Source organism: Dermacentor variabilis, chromosome 8, assembly GCF_050947875.1.
Source record: "Dermacentor variabilis isolate Ectoservices chromosome 8, ASM5094787v1, whole genome shotgun sequence".
Lineage (NCBI taxonomy): Eukaryota > Metazoa > Arthropoda > Arachnida > Ixodida > Ixodidae > Dermacentor > Dermacentor variabilis.
This window is the reverse complement of record NC_134575.1, coordinates 92,188,108-92,204,088: the sequence shown is the minus strand read 5'-3', so window position 1 is coordinate 92,204,088 and position 15,981 is coordinate 92,188,108. Positions and strand designations below refer to the sequence as shown.

The window sequence follows — 15,981 nt, the reverse complement described above, 5'->3', positions numbered from 1 at the left end:
GCTTTAATTCAGAAGTTGTCCTCCGAGAGAGCCAGCGCGCAGGTACATTACCGCGCGGATACCACGCGGCGACCCGCCGCCGAACCCGTGCGAAACAATTAGTGAGTCCATACGGCAGCTACTGGGGTAACAGAGAGCGCGCCTGCGGACTGGCTGCACCTGGACTGCGGCCCGGCTGTACGCCAAGGGCCGCGCGACGTCGCCTGCCTGCAAGAGGTGCGGGGACCCCGAGACTCTGGGGCCACCTTCAACTGTGCCTGCCCATCCTTGACGCACGCACGTTCCGCAGTCATCGCCGCTTACGGACGCTACGGCCTTCCAGCGGGCACAGAGACTGACCCAGATGCTGTTCCCAGTGCGTCCGCAGGTATACGTGCGCTGCGAAGCCTGCTGGAGTTTGGAGATTCACTTGGAATCGCCACCTTGTGAGCGCCCGCTACTACAACGCCGGCCACTTTGCTGAGGACCACCACACGGGGGAGTCTATTACCGCTCATCCTCCCTCTCCACTTTCACTTCCCACTCCCTCTCCCCTCACGACGCTTCGACGTGCCCCCTCAGGGATTGTAGAATCAAGCGTCAATTCTTTCTTTAGCTCACTATCATCAGCGTAAGTGTACAATTTTCCTGCGCCCGTTATTTCGCTTCTATTGCGATAGCAATCAAACGAACACTCCAAGGGCGTTCGCACCCCCGAACACTTTGGCGTCCGTTCGCGCGGATACCGTGCCGACACGGCATCGGCGGCGCACGCGGGGCCACCGAGCGGTGGATTACAAGGCCTCGAGAAACGCTCAGTGCGTTTGGTTGCAAAAGACGACGAAGTGGCCGCATGGGTGCGATCCGATCAATCGGCTCTGCAAAGGAGCCAGTGAAACGTCCTGGCATTACTCCTCCTCCTCCTCCGCATCCGCTGGAGTCTTCATCAGTCTTGTACGGCGCGCGAACACTACGTCCCAGCTGAGTACCTGGGTCCATACACTGGTCTGAGCGGCCCGGAGAGTGAGTGCCACGCAAAAAAAATAAAAAGAAATGCACGGCAGTCTATAGCCATAAACAGCGTCTGTGTAAATGAGCGGTTCCATTCTGTGAACGTGCACGACCAGCACACGACACAGAGGTGACACTGAATTTTGAACAAATGTGCGAACTCATTCACCGTGACATTTATATACACGTGTAAGACGCAACCACCACCCCAAGGAGCTGGAGGTAACCATAGACACGCGTGACGTTTCGACGGGACCGCCGCCACCAGAGAGCGGAAGGAAAGGAGATACGCAAGCGCTTGGAAGGCCGACAAAGAGAGGGCGATGCGTACGTAGACATGGCCGACGCGGGTCAAAGTGCAGTATATCTTCTTAACAGCTTAGTATCTGACACTGGTTCTATTTGGACCCAAGATATTAAACTAATTTTTGCAAGTTGGAGGAGCGCTTGAAGCCCGCTTCACTTCCGCAGCGGGTCGGTCCGGCACTGTGCTATCTCCGGGATCGGCCCACGGTTTTTGCACACGCACACGAAAAATGCACGGAAGCGTAGCCCCAAACAGCTTCGCTGTCAAATGGCGCTGACCGTTTTCTCATCTCGTGCACCACCGAAGCGCCACGCTGCTGGCTGTGCCAGCTCCTCCTCAGGCCATCGTTGTGAGACGGCTGGTGTCTACCAGGGCGCTGTTTCTGCTGCGCAGTAGAAGTTGCCCCGCATGTTGCATCGCGCCAACACGTCGGACCCCCGTGTATACGCCGTCCGACGAGTTTGAGCGCTACGCGAGAACTTGCCATCCCATTTAATGCGCATCGCCATCGTTGAAAGCCTTATATATATATATATATATATATATATATATATATATATATATATATATATATATATATATATATATATATATATATATATATATATATATAATGGCCATTTGCACTTCGCTCCTCGATCAGGCAGGACGTGTGTCGAGTGAGTTGCCAAACAACATTTTGAAATGTCGTCAACGCGGCTTAAATCATGCACCCGGGACCTCAAAGAGCCGCGACGTAATGCCTAACGCGTTTCTTATCACTAAATCCTTTCCGAGCTTTTTTTTTCTTGTTTTTTCTGTGTTCTTCAGAAGGGCAAAACAGTATCCGTAGGACATAACTGCTCGCGATAAAAGGACGCACACAGAAAGGTGTAGAAACAGCGGCGTCCGCCCGCGTCGCCATCAATGCGTCTTCCTTTTTTTTTCTGGGTCTACATTTGGCGCACAAACCGTGTCTCTCAACAAATGCTAACTTACAGACCCAACAAGCCGTTGTCGCGCACCAACAGTAGCCGCAGGTTGACTCGGAAGAGGTGCTGTAATCCACTGTATACGCTCGGGAAGCGGGACGCGCGCCAGGCATGCATTCCCGGGCCGTCGACGGTCTTGAAAGGGGGATATGCTCGCGCATGCATCGGACCCGCATCCGTCGAGACGAGCGGCAGGCAGGTCTCGCTGCATGCAAGCAGGGGGAGGGGGGGGGGGGAGTGACCTTGGAACCACCCGCTGTGTAGAAGCCCGTTGTGAGCGCGCGACGCCGGCCGCCTTGAAAACCCTCTCAGCCGCAGCACCACCGGGAGAAATACACCAACGTAGGAGGGGTCAGTGGCGACATTCAGAGAACGCCGTTCTTGCCGACGCCAACATCGCCAGACCAGTGCGTATACTCCCGCAGTGGTCTACCGACCTTCGTCCGGGTTGCACTGCCCACCCGTAGGAATACGGTCTATAGCGACTACACAAAAATTTTCGAGTCGTTGCTGAATCGAATTCGGATGGCAGGGCTCGGTGGGCCCTCATCTGACAAAACCGCACACTTCGAGGGGCGCCCATTACTGTGGAGCGTGCGCCCCAAGAGCGTCTCATTGTGTGTTTTTTTTTTCTTGCTCTTATTTTAGACGCTACGTTTATTTATTTCGTTTATAACAGAAAACTACGTTTGATTCTTTGTGGTGATGACGGCTAGCAGAAGTGTTTCACGCGCTTTCATTCATTGGTTTGATCAACTGCCTCTGAATGCGCGTAGAACATTTTGTTGGCGCATATACGAAACAATAAGCTACGGGAAAGGGGGGGTGTGGCGGGGGGTACTTACAGAAAGAATTTTATATCCGACTTCTTACTAAATTGACCGCTCACGTTATATCCACTGCGCACGTTTATTGTATTCTCGAGGTTTATTTCGTTGTTACAAATACTGGCGCAGCCGCGCTGCCAAGCTGTTTACCAAGGTACAGCTTTTATCAGCCACCCTACCCTTTTGGTTTCTATAGAAAAAAAATAATTGCTTTGATTTTATCTTGAACTTAACATCTGCTTTGAGCAGAAGCCTCTGCTACTTTGGAACATTTGTGTTTATTATGTTGGAAGAATAGGGCGTCCCCTTATCATATATGTTTGTAGCTAGGATGTAATGTGCAAGACATTTGGCACACGAGTAAAAACAGAAATCCAGTCATTCCGAAAGCGATTCGTGTAAGAGATGGGACGACGCAAAGCTCACTCGCGGCCTCGGCGCCGGGAATCGAGTGTGACGCAACGTGGGCACCACTGCACGGTCGTTGAACACGAAAGCGCCTGGCGCGCCGTTTCCAAGAGACACGACCCACGTGCGCCTAGAAGCTGTAGCTGGGACAGGCAGGACGTCACCGACGCGAAAGTATGCCGCGTAGCTTGCGTATGCAGATACAGCGGGCGCCTTCGGGATGCGTACACCTAAACACAACGCAAGCCTCACAAAAAGTTGCAGATTTCACCCACCCATTGTATGAGGCCGTGTCTTTGGTATACAGCTTTTTAACGCGAAGCATTCTTTGCCTCTTTCCTGGCACGTTGGGGCAGCTAGGCAGGCTCCTGTCTCCCCTCGTCTTAAGATAAAGAAAATAATGTGTGACCGATGGAAAAACCGAGCTTCTGCCCTGGAGCACAGCAGCCCGCTGCTCCAACCACTAGGCCACGATCATTTTCTTTCTTTTTTTCTCTCTCTCTCTCTCTTTATCGTACGCGCACGTCGTTCGTGCTGAAGGCAGCCATACCTTTGAAACATTAGGCCACTTCTTCGTCTTCACTTCTGACAGCTCGCGCTTTGAGGCACCGTGTTAGACTGCACGATGTCCGGGACCGGTCCACCTTGCCGCGTGTTTTCTTCGTAGCAGTTTACCGACACAGATACTGCGACGTTGTACCAACCTCATCATCATCGCCCATGTTAATCACGTTACAACATTTCTTCGCCGGAATACAGATGGCATCGTCGTTTTAGCATACACCACATGACGTAGTCAAAAGTACGTACGATTATATAACCTGTAGTTGCTGACGACGTCGCAAACTGCGTTTTTCTCTCTTACGCTCGTCCACGGTCCACGCGGCCGGAACCCAACAATCTTCATGTCGTGAGCTCGCGTGTAACGGCCGGCGTAGGTAAGTCTTTGCTGACGTACGATCGTCTTCGATGTCCTAGTCGTCGTGCTTGCTGCCACACGTGCGTTACCAACCCACACAAACACAACTACTCAATTTGCACAAACGCGTTGGTTCATCTGGTAACGGTTTGCGGAACCGCAAACAGTGCTCGATATAGTCAGGTGTCTGCAACGTGCTTCGCATAACCTCGATACCGACAATGCGAGGGTCGTCAAAATTTTTCAAAGTTGTTGTTATCATCATTGCCTGCTTCCTATCCGTCCTTCCCGGAGCCGTGCACAGTTCCTGCCCGTATATACAATGGCTGCACAGCTGTAATCAAAATACAGAGGCATAAGTGTGGGGACGGCGACTAAGGGCGTAGCTTGTTCGCGATAGTCGTGCGGTGTGTGCCACGAAGCCAAAATAAACGCGCTGCTTCAAGGACGTGCGCGTATATCGTCGCCAAATGAGCTGTGCCAGTTGACTGTAGCGCGAGACCGTCTTCAGCGCTCTTCCCCGCCCCTGGTTTTGTATGCAGCTAGATGAGATACCGACGTGAAATCGAGTTTGATTGATTCACTCCTTCACTGCTTGACTGACAGAGTGAGTGGGCGATTGATTTTACAACCCCAAATCAACACAGGGTCTTTTTGTTAGACGCCTTAGTGAAAAAACACCTTAATTTTACTGCGAATATCGCGGGGCCGGGCTTTCGCCGGCAGAGGCAGCAGACGACGAGCCCGTCTGGCAAGCTCTGTAACGTGAGGTCGCTTGTAGTCTATTAAGGAATTTAGTTCCGGGTTATTTATTTCTTTATGCACGCTGTCACACCTTCGTGGTCGCGGTGTGCTCCCACAAAGACGTGAGAGACGGGAGCCACAACAAAACGTCAATCTAGAGGCTTCTCGACTCGATTATTCACGCTTTTATGCAACTATATACATTCCGGCAGCTCTTCGGCCTAGTTATAGTCCGACGAACAGAAAGGGGCCACGCTCGACACCCTATACAAAAGGCCGAGCGCATAGGAGCACGCGTCAAGACAGGTCACCGACCTCCGGAGACACGCGACGAATCGTCGTCAAGCGCACAAGAAGGCGTCCGCAAAGCCGCGCCTTGCGGTCGTGTCAAGCGCCCGTAAAAGACGGCGATTCTCAAACACGCAGATAGGGCGTGCTTTCTTCTGCTTTATATATATCTATATTTCTTTTTACCACAGAAGCTGCGGTCTATGACGACTTTTCGCGTGTACTTCCTGTACCAGATAAAGGGGGCTTCTCCATTTCTATTATTCCCTTTTCCTTTTTTTTTTTGTGCACTAGGCGCCAGGAACGCGTACTGTCATGTGATAAACGCCGCTATCGTTGAAACCTTTTAGGCAGGAAGACCGACAGACAGCGCATGGGGTATGTTCCAATGGGTATGTGCCGGTTTTCACAATAATAGTCTTGTACAACACATCACCAAGCGCACATCCATCAAAATAGAGATCACTAATTTCGTGAAAGTCGACGATCATCCCCAAAGGATGGGTACGCCACCAATTACTTCTATCTTTCATTCTTCTCTCTTTTCTTACGAGAACGCGGAGAATCGCTTCACTGCAAATCAAAGAAGCGCGGAAAGTCAGGCAAAGCTGGGAACTGACATTCAACCGCACAATTTGTGCTCACCATTTCTACGTGCTGTCTGAGCACGTTCGCCTTGCACCATGCCGCATCATTTTACACCACTGATCCATTACTCGGCTAATTATTGCCACATAATGCCGCTAGAGCGCTACATGCATTCACGAGCCGCAGCGACCACTCAACAACTTCTTGAAAAAAAAAAAAATTATGGGGTTTTACGTGCCAAAACCACTTTCTCATTATGAGGCACGTCGTAGTGGAGGACTTCGGTAATTTAGACCATCTGGGGTTCTTCAACGTGCACCTAAATATAAGTAGACGGGTGTTCTCGCATTTCGCCCCCATCGCAATGCGGCCGCCGTGGCAAGAACAACTTCTTGAGAACAGCGCCAAACGCCTCTCGTGATTTGCGGGCGACAACAAAATCGAACGTAAGCTGGAGAAAAATACGGAAATTATTACAGCTCAGACACGGCAGCTGTTCACCGCCAAAAAAAAAAAAAGGCCAGCAAGCCATTATGAGTTCGCCCCAAGTACGGGACAAACTTCAGAAGACATACACGCCGCACGCGTACGTGTACACACTGATGGCTAGCAGACGACTGCACGAGCAATCCAAACTAAGCATGCTTCGAACGGCAACTCCGCTTGCTTCGCGAGGATCAATATTCTAGATAATTTCGAACGATACAGTACTAACTATTTCAGATCTACGACGCTCAAAAAAGAAAAGTCGCAGTTTCGCATAAAGGAGAAACGTCCACTGCGGTAGCAAACTAGTGGAGAGCTATAAGAAGTCAGGATAGTAGTTTTATCGGCCGTGTAGACTTGTAAGCATAGGCCTACTAAACAATTAACAAGCATGGTGTCACGCGCGCACAAGCAAACATGAACACACCTCACTCGATGTCCGCGGAAACTCTCTGTCAAAACGGTCCAGTGAGGAAACGCGGCAGCAGCAGAGAGCGAACTGACCTTCGCGCAGCCGCTCGCATCAACGCCAACTAAGTCGCGAAAATGCAGCGCTGAGCGGACTCCGTACCAGTCGGAGATGGCTTTGAAGATAAAGCGGCCCGGCCGCCTGGAGTATAGAACGCATCCGCCCTCGCGCCGAAGCCTTTCGTGCGACGGAAGGCGGCGCGCTTCCCTGCCCCTTTCGTCCGTTGCGTGCGCGAGAGTGATTCGCAATCGCATGCTCACCCTCGCAAACTTTCACTCGCACATACAGCATACGGCACGTGGCGACGATTTTATCCCCCCTTGGACTTTATACGGAACCTCACGGCGACGCCCACGGCAGAAATGCGCCTGTAGTGTCCATATTGCTACGAGGCGCTTCAGGAGCGAACGATGATGGGAGGACTGGCGAAGACGACGATCGCCTATAGTCGTGCGCTCGGGCTGAATCTTGTATGCCTGTCTTCTGCCCGTTGTATACGTCGCGTAAATATATTGTTAACGGGCAGAAGACAGGCATAATTGCTATCGCAATAAAAACTGGAGCGGGGCAGGTCGGCCTTGTTTTGATCGCACCGATGGTACGACCTGTTGGGAACTCGGCGCTGACGCCCGTGGTTGTACCTGGGTCGCAAGCCCCAAGGGTAGCGTTGGCCTGGCGGCCTGGGGTACAACTGGAAGCATCCGAAGGTCCCGGCAAAGCATGAGTCGACTGGTAACAACAAAACAACTTGTTTATTTTAACAACGCAAAGAGTTGGCGGTCAGGTTGACCGAAGTAGAGAGACGGGAGAGCACTTTACTCAACAGAAGAAATCGGAGCCCTCCTTTTGGCGTCCGGGGGCAGCTGTTTTTATACTCTCGCAGTTGAGGGCAAGAAGGAACCCCTCAATAGACGAGCACGTGAATGTACAATGGGCTAATGGTGACGCACACTGTCGTAGCGCTGCCGGTCGGGCACAATGACTGGAATGAGAGGGTGATCCCTTGCTTTCGCATCGCCTGGTTCAGGCACAATGACTGGAAGGGGAGGATGACCCCTGCTGTCGCACCGCCTGGTTCAGGCACAATGACTGGAAGGGGAGGATGACCCCTGCTGTCGCATCGCCTGGTTCGGGCACAATGGCACATACACTCACACACGCACATGAAGACACGTGGCATCGGAACATGCCTGGAAACGCCTGGAAACGCCTGGCGGGGAGCGTTGCGGCGACGACGAACGGGCCAAAATGTCTGCCGCCCCGCCGCAGTCGCGCCGGCAAATCCGCGTGTCGCAGGCGAAACGCAACAGCCTACCGCGTAAAGCACGCGAGCGGCGCGGCGCAGCACAGCCCCCAGCTGACGTCACAGGCGAGAGGGCGCCACCGAAACTCCTCGGAGCTAATACAACCTATTCAAGCAAACAAAGAGCTGAGTGTCGTTCGACCGCCATTTCCCTCTTTCTGTCCTCCTTACTTACGGGCTGGAACACCTTTCTTTCAGATTTTTTCTTTTAGCTCCTAAATAATTTATGTCCTCCTTACTGTCGATAGCCAATAAAGTTTATTCTTTTCCTTGAAAAATAGGACGTACCGTTAGACCGTTGATTGCCAATTTCCGCAAACTTATTATTCATTTACTGTTTCCGTTTATACGTAGTTTCCTTCAGGCGAAGACTACAGACGCCGGGAACCTCGCTTCCTGCGCTCAGCTGCTGCTGCGAAATGAGTCCCCTTCCCCTCGACACCCTTCCTTCTGCTTATTATTATTATTATCGTTTCTCTTTTTATTTCATCTGGCTTCCGCGTCCTCGAGACAATGGGGACCCCGTAATTGAACGCGCCCGCGCACTCCGGAGGAAGTCATGCCTCCGTGACCCGGCATTATGTGGCAGCTGCCGCCGCAGTTTCCGCCTTTTTTCAGAGGCCTTTTTCCGAGCGGGAAAGACAAAAAAAAAAATGAAGAGGCGGAGTTTATTCAAAAGACAGAACTCACGCAACCATGATGGGAGCGGAGCGCTCTCTGGCGGGCTTTTCCCTCATCCGTTGCGACTGGGCACAGCATGTCATACGGACGGCTTTGTGGGCAGACCACTACGGGGCGCGTCATAGCATAGCGGCAGTTGACCTGGTGGCGTAATAGCTAACCTGGCCTCACTTCCCAAACGTGGGCTGTATAGAGTTACGAAAGCTGCGGGGAAGCCACCGGCGCAGAGACGATAACAAGAGACGTGGAAACACAGCAGCTCTTCCAACTAAAACTGCATTTGAATAAGACACACGTATATACGTGATGAAAATTTACAATGTTACATTCATACGTACGTGCACAGTAACGTTAGTATTCCACAGCACGAACTATGTAAGACGCCTCTGCAGCGGCTGTTGTTGCTGCTGTTGAATGTTTGCGTTTGCTCTTTTTCATCCCGCCAACTCTGCATACGTGTCCGTGATTGAAACACAGCTTACTCAGAAGGAAATGACGCGACTATACCTTCTGTATTCGTGCAGTTAAAATTCTGCACTGGCTAACCACCGTGGATTCGGTACCCCAACTCGCCCCAACAAATGCCACGCTATGAACGACGGTAAAATCGGTGGTTCCCGAATAATTCCGATGGGTCGCCGTTTGTCGCGATATTGCGGCATATATACAGCTTCTCACCGCGTAAATGAAAACGAAATCAACGCCTAATCCGCACAAGTGGAATTCTCACGTCAGGTGTAGTTATCGAACAACAACAAAAATTGGCATGCCATCAACTTTCAATTTGAAAACAACACTTAGCAAGGAGTTTCAAAACGAGTCTGACCGCTCTAGTAAGCGCGCGTGGATGTCATCACTTTAATTCCTAGTTTCAACTTTTTTGACGTACGAAAATGGGAAAGCACGTTTCTTTAGGGCCGGTCATAGCGAAAACCTAACTAAACTATGCAGGCAGGTATTTAATAACAACGAAAGACAAGGCACATAGCACCATCAGCATAGGATACAGCATAGTATATGACAGTACATATAGTTTACACAGCGTCAGATTCTCTCGCACGAAGTGTTTGCACGCTCGGTAATAAGCGAACAACGACAGGTTCTGGCAAAAGTCCTGTTGGCAAAGAACCAGCACGCACGCGGTGACAGGGCTGCCAGACGGCGCATTGGGACAACGGGCAAAACATAATTTAAAATGCAGCACCCTTCTGCGTAAAAACCGCCGCGGCAGCTTATAGTGGCTATGGCGTTATGCTGCTGAGCTCGAGGTCACAGGTTCGATCCCAGCCGATAAGGGTTAGATGCAATTACGCTCGTCTAATTACATTTAGGTGCCCGTTAAAGAATCCCAAGGCGATCCAACTTAATTCGCAGTCGGCCACTACGGCGTGCCTCACAGGTCACGGTTGCGGCATGTACAACACCACAATCCAATTTATTTTGCTTCGCGGTAAAGCGAGATTGGCTTTTCTTGGCGTTTCTTTTCTTAACTTGAAGAAGTTCGTGCGCATGTGTTACGATGCCAAGCAGTCCAGGCGAGTCTGACGACACTTTCGGCTTCAGTGGCCTTGCGCAGCTCTTGTTTACTTTCGCGAAGTCGGCAGACTCCGATTCCGCCTTTTCAAGTACGTAAAAAACGCAGAAATGCTTTCATCACACAACTACTTCCTCACGGCTTTCGATTTATAACTTGTTGTATTTAAGAATCCTAACGAATGCAGGAAAAAAAATTATTTAGCGCATCGATTTTTTTTTTTTTAGAAAAAATGCTGGAAATCGTATGGCTATATGAAAAAAATGCCTAGAGCACGAAGTTCACAAATGCATGTCACGCTGCACCAAAGACAGACATCTCAGTTCTGTAAACTGCACCCTCTTGGCGCATCTAAAGCTAACAAATGTAATTTATGAGTTTACAGGTCACGTGAATTTGTCGCAATGATTAGGAGGGTTCTGCAAAAGTCCTACTCACAAATGAGCGGTGTAATTTTGAGCGCCGTATAATACAGAAATATGTTGCGATTTAGATGTCTTTGTGTGAGAGGCTTAGAGATTCGTGAAATCTAGTTTCTACTGTATAGCTACAAAGTTGTAAATTTTAATTCTTCAGCTCCTTGTTGTCTTTATTTCAACGATATTCCACAATGGTTGTAAAAGAAGTGATGACCTAAATAAAAAATGTGCTTCCTGTAGTCGGTAGATTCTGATTTCTCGTCTTTTAAATGCAGCAGTCCTCATCAAATTTGGTGCAGTGGTTGCCGAGGAAAACGATTGCTCAGTTCCCACGTAAGGAAGCTTTACGCGAGCCGCTCGCAAATATAAGCGTAAATGTTGCACATCCTTTGCTTCCCCAGTTTCGATAGGCGACTTATCGCTGATGTTAACTCGTCTGTCTCGTCCTTTTTCTTCTAGACAGCTTCCCTCGAGGTCGCGTCCCCTTTTTTTTAAAATTTATTATGCTATTAAAAACAGAGCTTCTCTTTGCAAGGCTTGCCGGGTTTCATGACCGTGGCTATTCCGCCTGGCTGTGCCCTTGCCGAATAGGCGAACCAATCAAAGGGGAGGGAGCACGCGCGCCGCTGGGTTCCTTGCAGTACCACCAGATGGTGCTAGGCTCGATACGCGCATCCGCGGCAGCGGCGGCGCCAGCTGTGCGGGGAAAGAAAAAAAAAAGAACCAGAGAGCTCCTCTTCGTGCATTCGCGGCTGCACGGTAACCAGGAAGTATGTCCTTCTTGCAGATACAATGGATTCGAACTGCGCTATTCACGTAACCTGAACCAACGATTCATAAAAAGTGGTTAACCACAGCTGAATGAAACCAACGGCATATGGTGTGCCGTCATGTGGCGCTCCTTAGAGTATTCTTTATATTCCGCGTAATTAGTTAACTAACTATAGGATTAATTATACAAAATATTTAATATTCACTTTAGGGCCAAGTGCGTTTCGTTGCGTCGTAGAGGAGGTTCAGAAACGACCGATCCAATTTTTTGTGGCAACGTACATGCTGTACATGCTGGCCCCGCGAAATATGAAATAAAGTGACGTGACTGCGCTCGTGCGCTATCGTACTGCAGCACTCTCAACCGCGCTTCGTGCGAAAGAACCGTGCCAAAGTGGGCGGCCGCGGCTCTGGACATCGGCTTCACAGTGCGTCAGCATCTTTCGCGGTGGCACGCGGAAAGAAAGCGCCGTCGTCCCTTATAAGCGACAGGCTCGACGCACGGTTGAGCTTGACCTCATCCTCAGCTTGAATTAACAACAGACAGCAGAGCGCACGCACGCACGCACGCACGCACGCACGCACGCACGCACGCACACACACACACACACACACACACACACACACACACACACACACACACACACACACACACACACACACACACACACACACACACACACACACACACACACACACAAAGAAACACTGTTGTAGGGCCCTGGGCCGGACATCAACGAAGCAATCCATGAAGGCTCTCTCAGAATTGTTTACTTAACGCCGGCTTAGATTCAAGGCTCTGAATGGGTCATTCAGACAAGAAGGCTGTTGCGTTTCGCCTACGACGCGCGGTTTAGCCGGCGCGACTGCAACAATGCGGCAGACATTTTGGCCCGTTCGGCGTCGCCGCTACGCTCCCCGCCAGGCGTTTCCAGGCGTTTCCAGGCGTTTCCAGGCATGTTCCGATGCCACGTGTCTTCATGTGCGTGTGTCAGTGTACGTGCCATTGTGCCCGACCAGAGGCGCTACGAGAGCAGAGGTTACCTTCTCCTCCCAGTCTTTGTGCCCGACCAGCGGCGCTACGACAGTATGCGTCACCTTAACCCATTGTACAATCACGTGCTCGTCTATTGAGGGGTTCCTTCTTGCCCTCAACTGCGAGAGTATAAAAACAGCTGCCCCCGGACGCCAAAAAGAGGGCTCCGATTTCTTCTGTTGAGTAAAGTGCTCTCCCGTCTCTCTACTTCGGTCGACCTGACCGCCAACTCTTTGCGATGTTAAAATAAACAAGTTGTTTTGTTGTTACCAGTCGACTCATGCTTTGCCGGGACCTTCGGATGCTTCCAGTTGTACCCCAGGCCGCCAGGCCAACGCTACCCTTGGGGCTTGCGACCCAGGTGCAACAACGGGCGTCAGCGCCGAGTTCCCAACAACTCGTACCAGCGGTGCGATTACAACTGTCTGCCAGCGGTGAGATCGCGACAACGGAGGCCAGCAGCGAAGAGATGCAGTTGACTGTATGCTGAGCAGCTCAACGACCATCCGGGATCTTGGATACTGGGTCTTGGATAGGCCAGACGTTTGTACGGTGGCTAAAGCCGCTGAGCTAGCCGAGGAGTTTGTGACGCGTCGGGCTCGCGGAGCTAAAGACGGTCAAAAGGGTGAATTTGGCTCGAAGTTTGAAAGGCCGAAGTTCACACCCATGAGAGCAAAGGGGAACACGCGTAGTGCGGATGCGAGTGGAAGCAGTGCGACCGAACCTAAGGAGACGGCGGCAGCCGAAGCCGAACGCAGAAAGCGGTTCGAGATGAGGCAAGCGCGCGTTTGTTATACGTGCCAGAAGCCGGATCACTTTTCGGCGCAGTGTCCGGAAACAACACCAAAAGTTGTGTTTTTTTCATTAGGCAGCACTGACGAGAACATGAAGCTTCTCGAGCCTTACATGCGAGACCTCCTCGTGAACGGGAAAGAGTGCCGAGTGCTTCGAGATTCCGCAGCTACGATGGATGTAGTTCACCCGTCTTATGTAGAACCCCATATGTTCACGGGCGAGTGCGCATGGATCAAGCAAGCCGTGGAAGCTCATAGCGTGTGTCTGCCGGTAGCAAAAGTGCTTATTGAAGGACCTTTCGGAGCGCTTGAGACGGAGGCCGCAGTGTCATCTATGCTGCCACCTCAGTACCCGTACCTATTTTCAAACAGGTCCGATCACCTCCTGCGCGAGAAGGGGCTTTTGTTTGGTGAAGCTAGTGTTCAGGCCTTAACCAGGTCGAAGGTTCGGGAGCTCGCTGCAAAGGCGGTAGTTGCGGGGCCGACGTTATCAAACAACGAAAAAGGGTCAGAGGCGCAGCAAGCTGATATTCAGAGCACGCCCGAACTGAATAAAATTGAGTCTGTAGCGTTGAAGGCGCCAGATACTGGAGAGGAAATGCCCGATAAGGGAAAGTTAGAAGAGCTATCTACAGATTTGCTCATCGCGCCTACGTCAGACGGACTTGATAGGTTGCTAAAAGTCAGCCGGTCGGCTTTGATAGCCGAGCAAAAGAAGGATGGCAGCCTGGAAAACGTGCGCTGCAATGTCAAGGAAGGTATCGCCAGGAAAAATGCGCGTTTTGTGGAAAGAGGTGGAGTCCTGTACCGGAAGTATCTAGACCGCAGAGGAGTGGAGTTCGATCAGCTGATCGTGCCTCAATGCTATCGTCAGGATCTGTTGCGCTTGACGCACGGGGGTTCGTGGTCCGGACACCTAGGAGTTAAGAAAACTAAGGACCGTCTCTTGCAAGAGTACTATTGGCCAGGGTGTTTTCGGGACGCAGACCACTTCGTGAGGTCATGTGACACCTGTCAGCGGGTGGGCAAACCAGGGGACAAATCGAGGGCGCCGTTGAAATTGGTACCTATCATTACGGAGCCTTTTAGACGGCTCGTTATTGATACAGTGGGACCTCTGCCGGTAACAGCCACGGGGTACAGACACATTTTGACTGTGATCTGCCCAGCGACAAAGTTCCCTGAAGCAGTGCCGCTTAAAGAACTCAGCTCAGTTGAGATAGTCAATGCACTACTGTCCATATTTGCGCGAGTTGGTTTTCCTGCAGAAATCCAATCAGATCAGGGCACAGTGTTTACTAGCGCTTTGACGACAACTTTTCTCGAAAGGTGTGGGGTAAAGCTGCTACACAGCTCAGTGTACCACCCACAGTCGAATTCCGTTGAGAAGCTCCACTCCGTCATGAAGCGCGTGTTGAGAGCCTTGTGTTTTGAACATCAAACTGACTGGGAGCTGTGTCTGCCTGGGGTGATGTTTGCATTAAGAACCGCGCCGCATGCAGCTACGGGGTTTTCGCCAGCTGAACTGGTGTACGGTCGCTCGCCTCGGTCTCCGCTTCGCATGCTTCGAGAATCGTGGGAAGGCAGGGGCGACGACCCAGTCGTGGTGGAATACGTGCTTAAGCTCCTGGAACGCTTAAGAAGGGCACAGGAGTTGTCAGGTGAAGCAATGGCAAAGGCCCAGCAGAGGGCCAAGGTTTATTATGATCGGACCGCCAGGGCCCGTCGTTTTGAGGTGGGCGATGAGGTCATGATATTGCGCACATCGCTAAACAACAAACTAGACGTGCAGTGGGAGGGCCCAGCACGAATTGTTCAGAAACTGTCGGACGTTAACTACGTGGTAAGTCTGCCAGGAAAGCGGAAAGCACAGCAAGTTTACCACTGTAATCTGCTCAAACCCTATAAACAACGCGAAGCAGTGGTGTGCATGATGGTAAACGTTCCTGAAGAGCTTCCGGTCGAGCTTCCGGGACTAGGCTCAGTGACGAACAGGGAAGACACCGGTCAAGTCATTAGTGACCTTATCAGTAAAGCACCGCTGTCGCCTGAGCAGAAAACCGAACTACACCAGCTCTTACAAGAGTTTCAAGGTCTGTTCTCTGAGAGGCCTGGTAGGACTTCTGTACTTACTCATGATATAGAACTTACCTCCCCAGAGCCAGTACGATCCAAGGCGTATCGGGTGTCACCCCGCCAGAACGATATTATGGAGGCTGAGGTAAAGAAAATGCTACAGCTCGGTGTTATTGAGGCAGGTGAGAGTGATTATACCTCCCCTTTGATTTTAGTTGAGGTACCGGGCAAGGAACCTCGTCCTTGCGTCGACTACCGCAGGCTTAATTCCATCACTAAGGATCAAATTTATCCGATCCCTAACATCGAGGAGCGCCTTGAGAAAGTTAGTAGCGCTCAGTTTATTTCCACCCTAGATCTTGTCAGGGGT

At 51.1% G+C, this 15,981-nt stretch overlaps 1 protein-coding gene and 1 pseudogene across 3 annotated transcripts in view; one reads left to right on the top strand and one right to left on the bottom strand.

The window, feature by feature from the left end:
- LOC142590412 (rab11 family-interacting protein 4A-like) overlaps positions 1–15,981 on the bottom strand; it is a 281,526-nt gene that overhangs the window by 155,031 nt on the left and 110,514 nt on the right. The gene's annotated exons all lie outside the window — the stretch shown is intronic.
- LOC142591776 (U2 spliceosomal RNA) lies at positions 1,328–1,507 on the top strand (annotated as a pseudogene).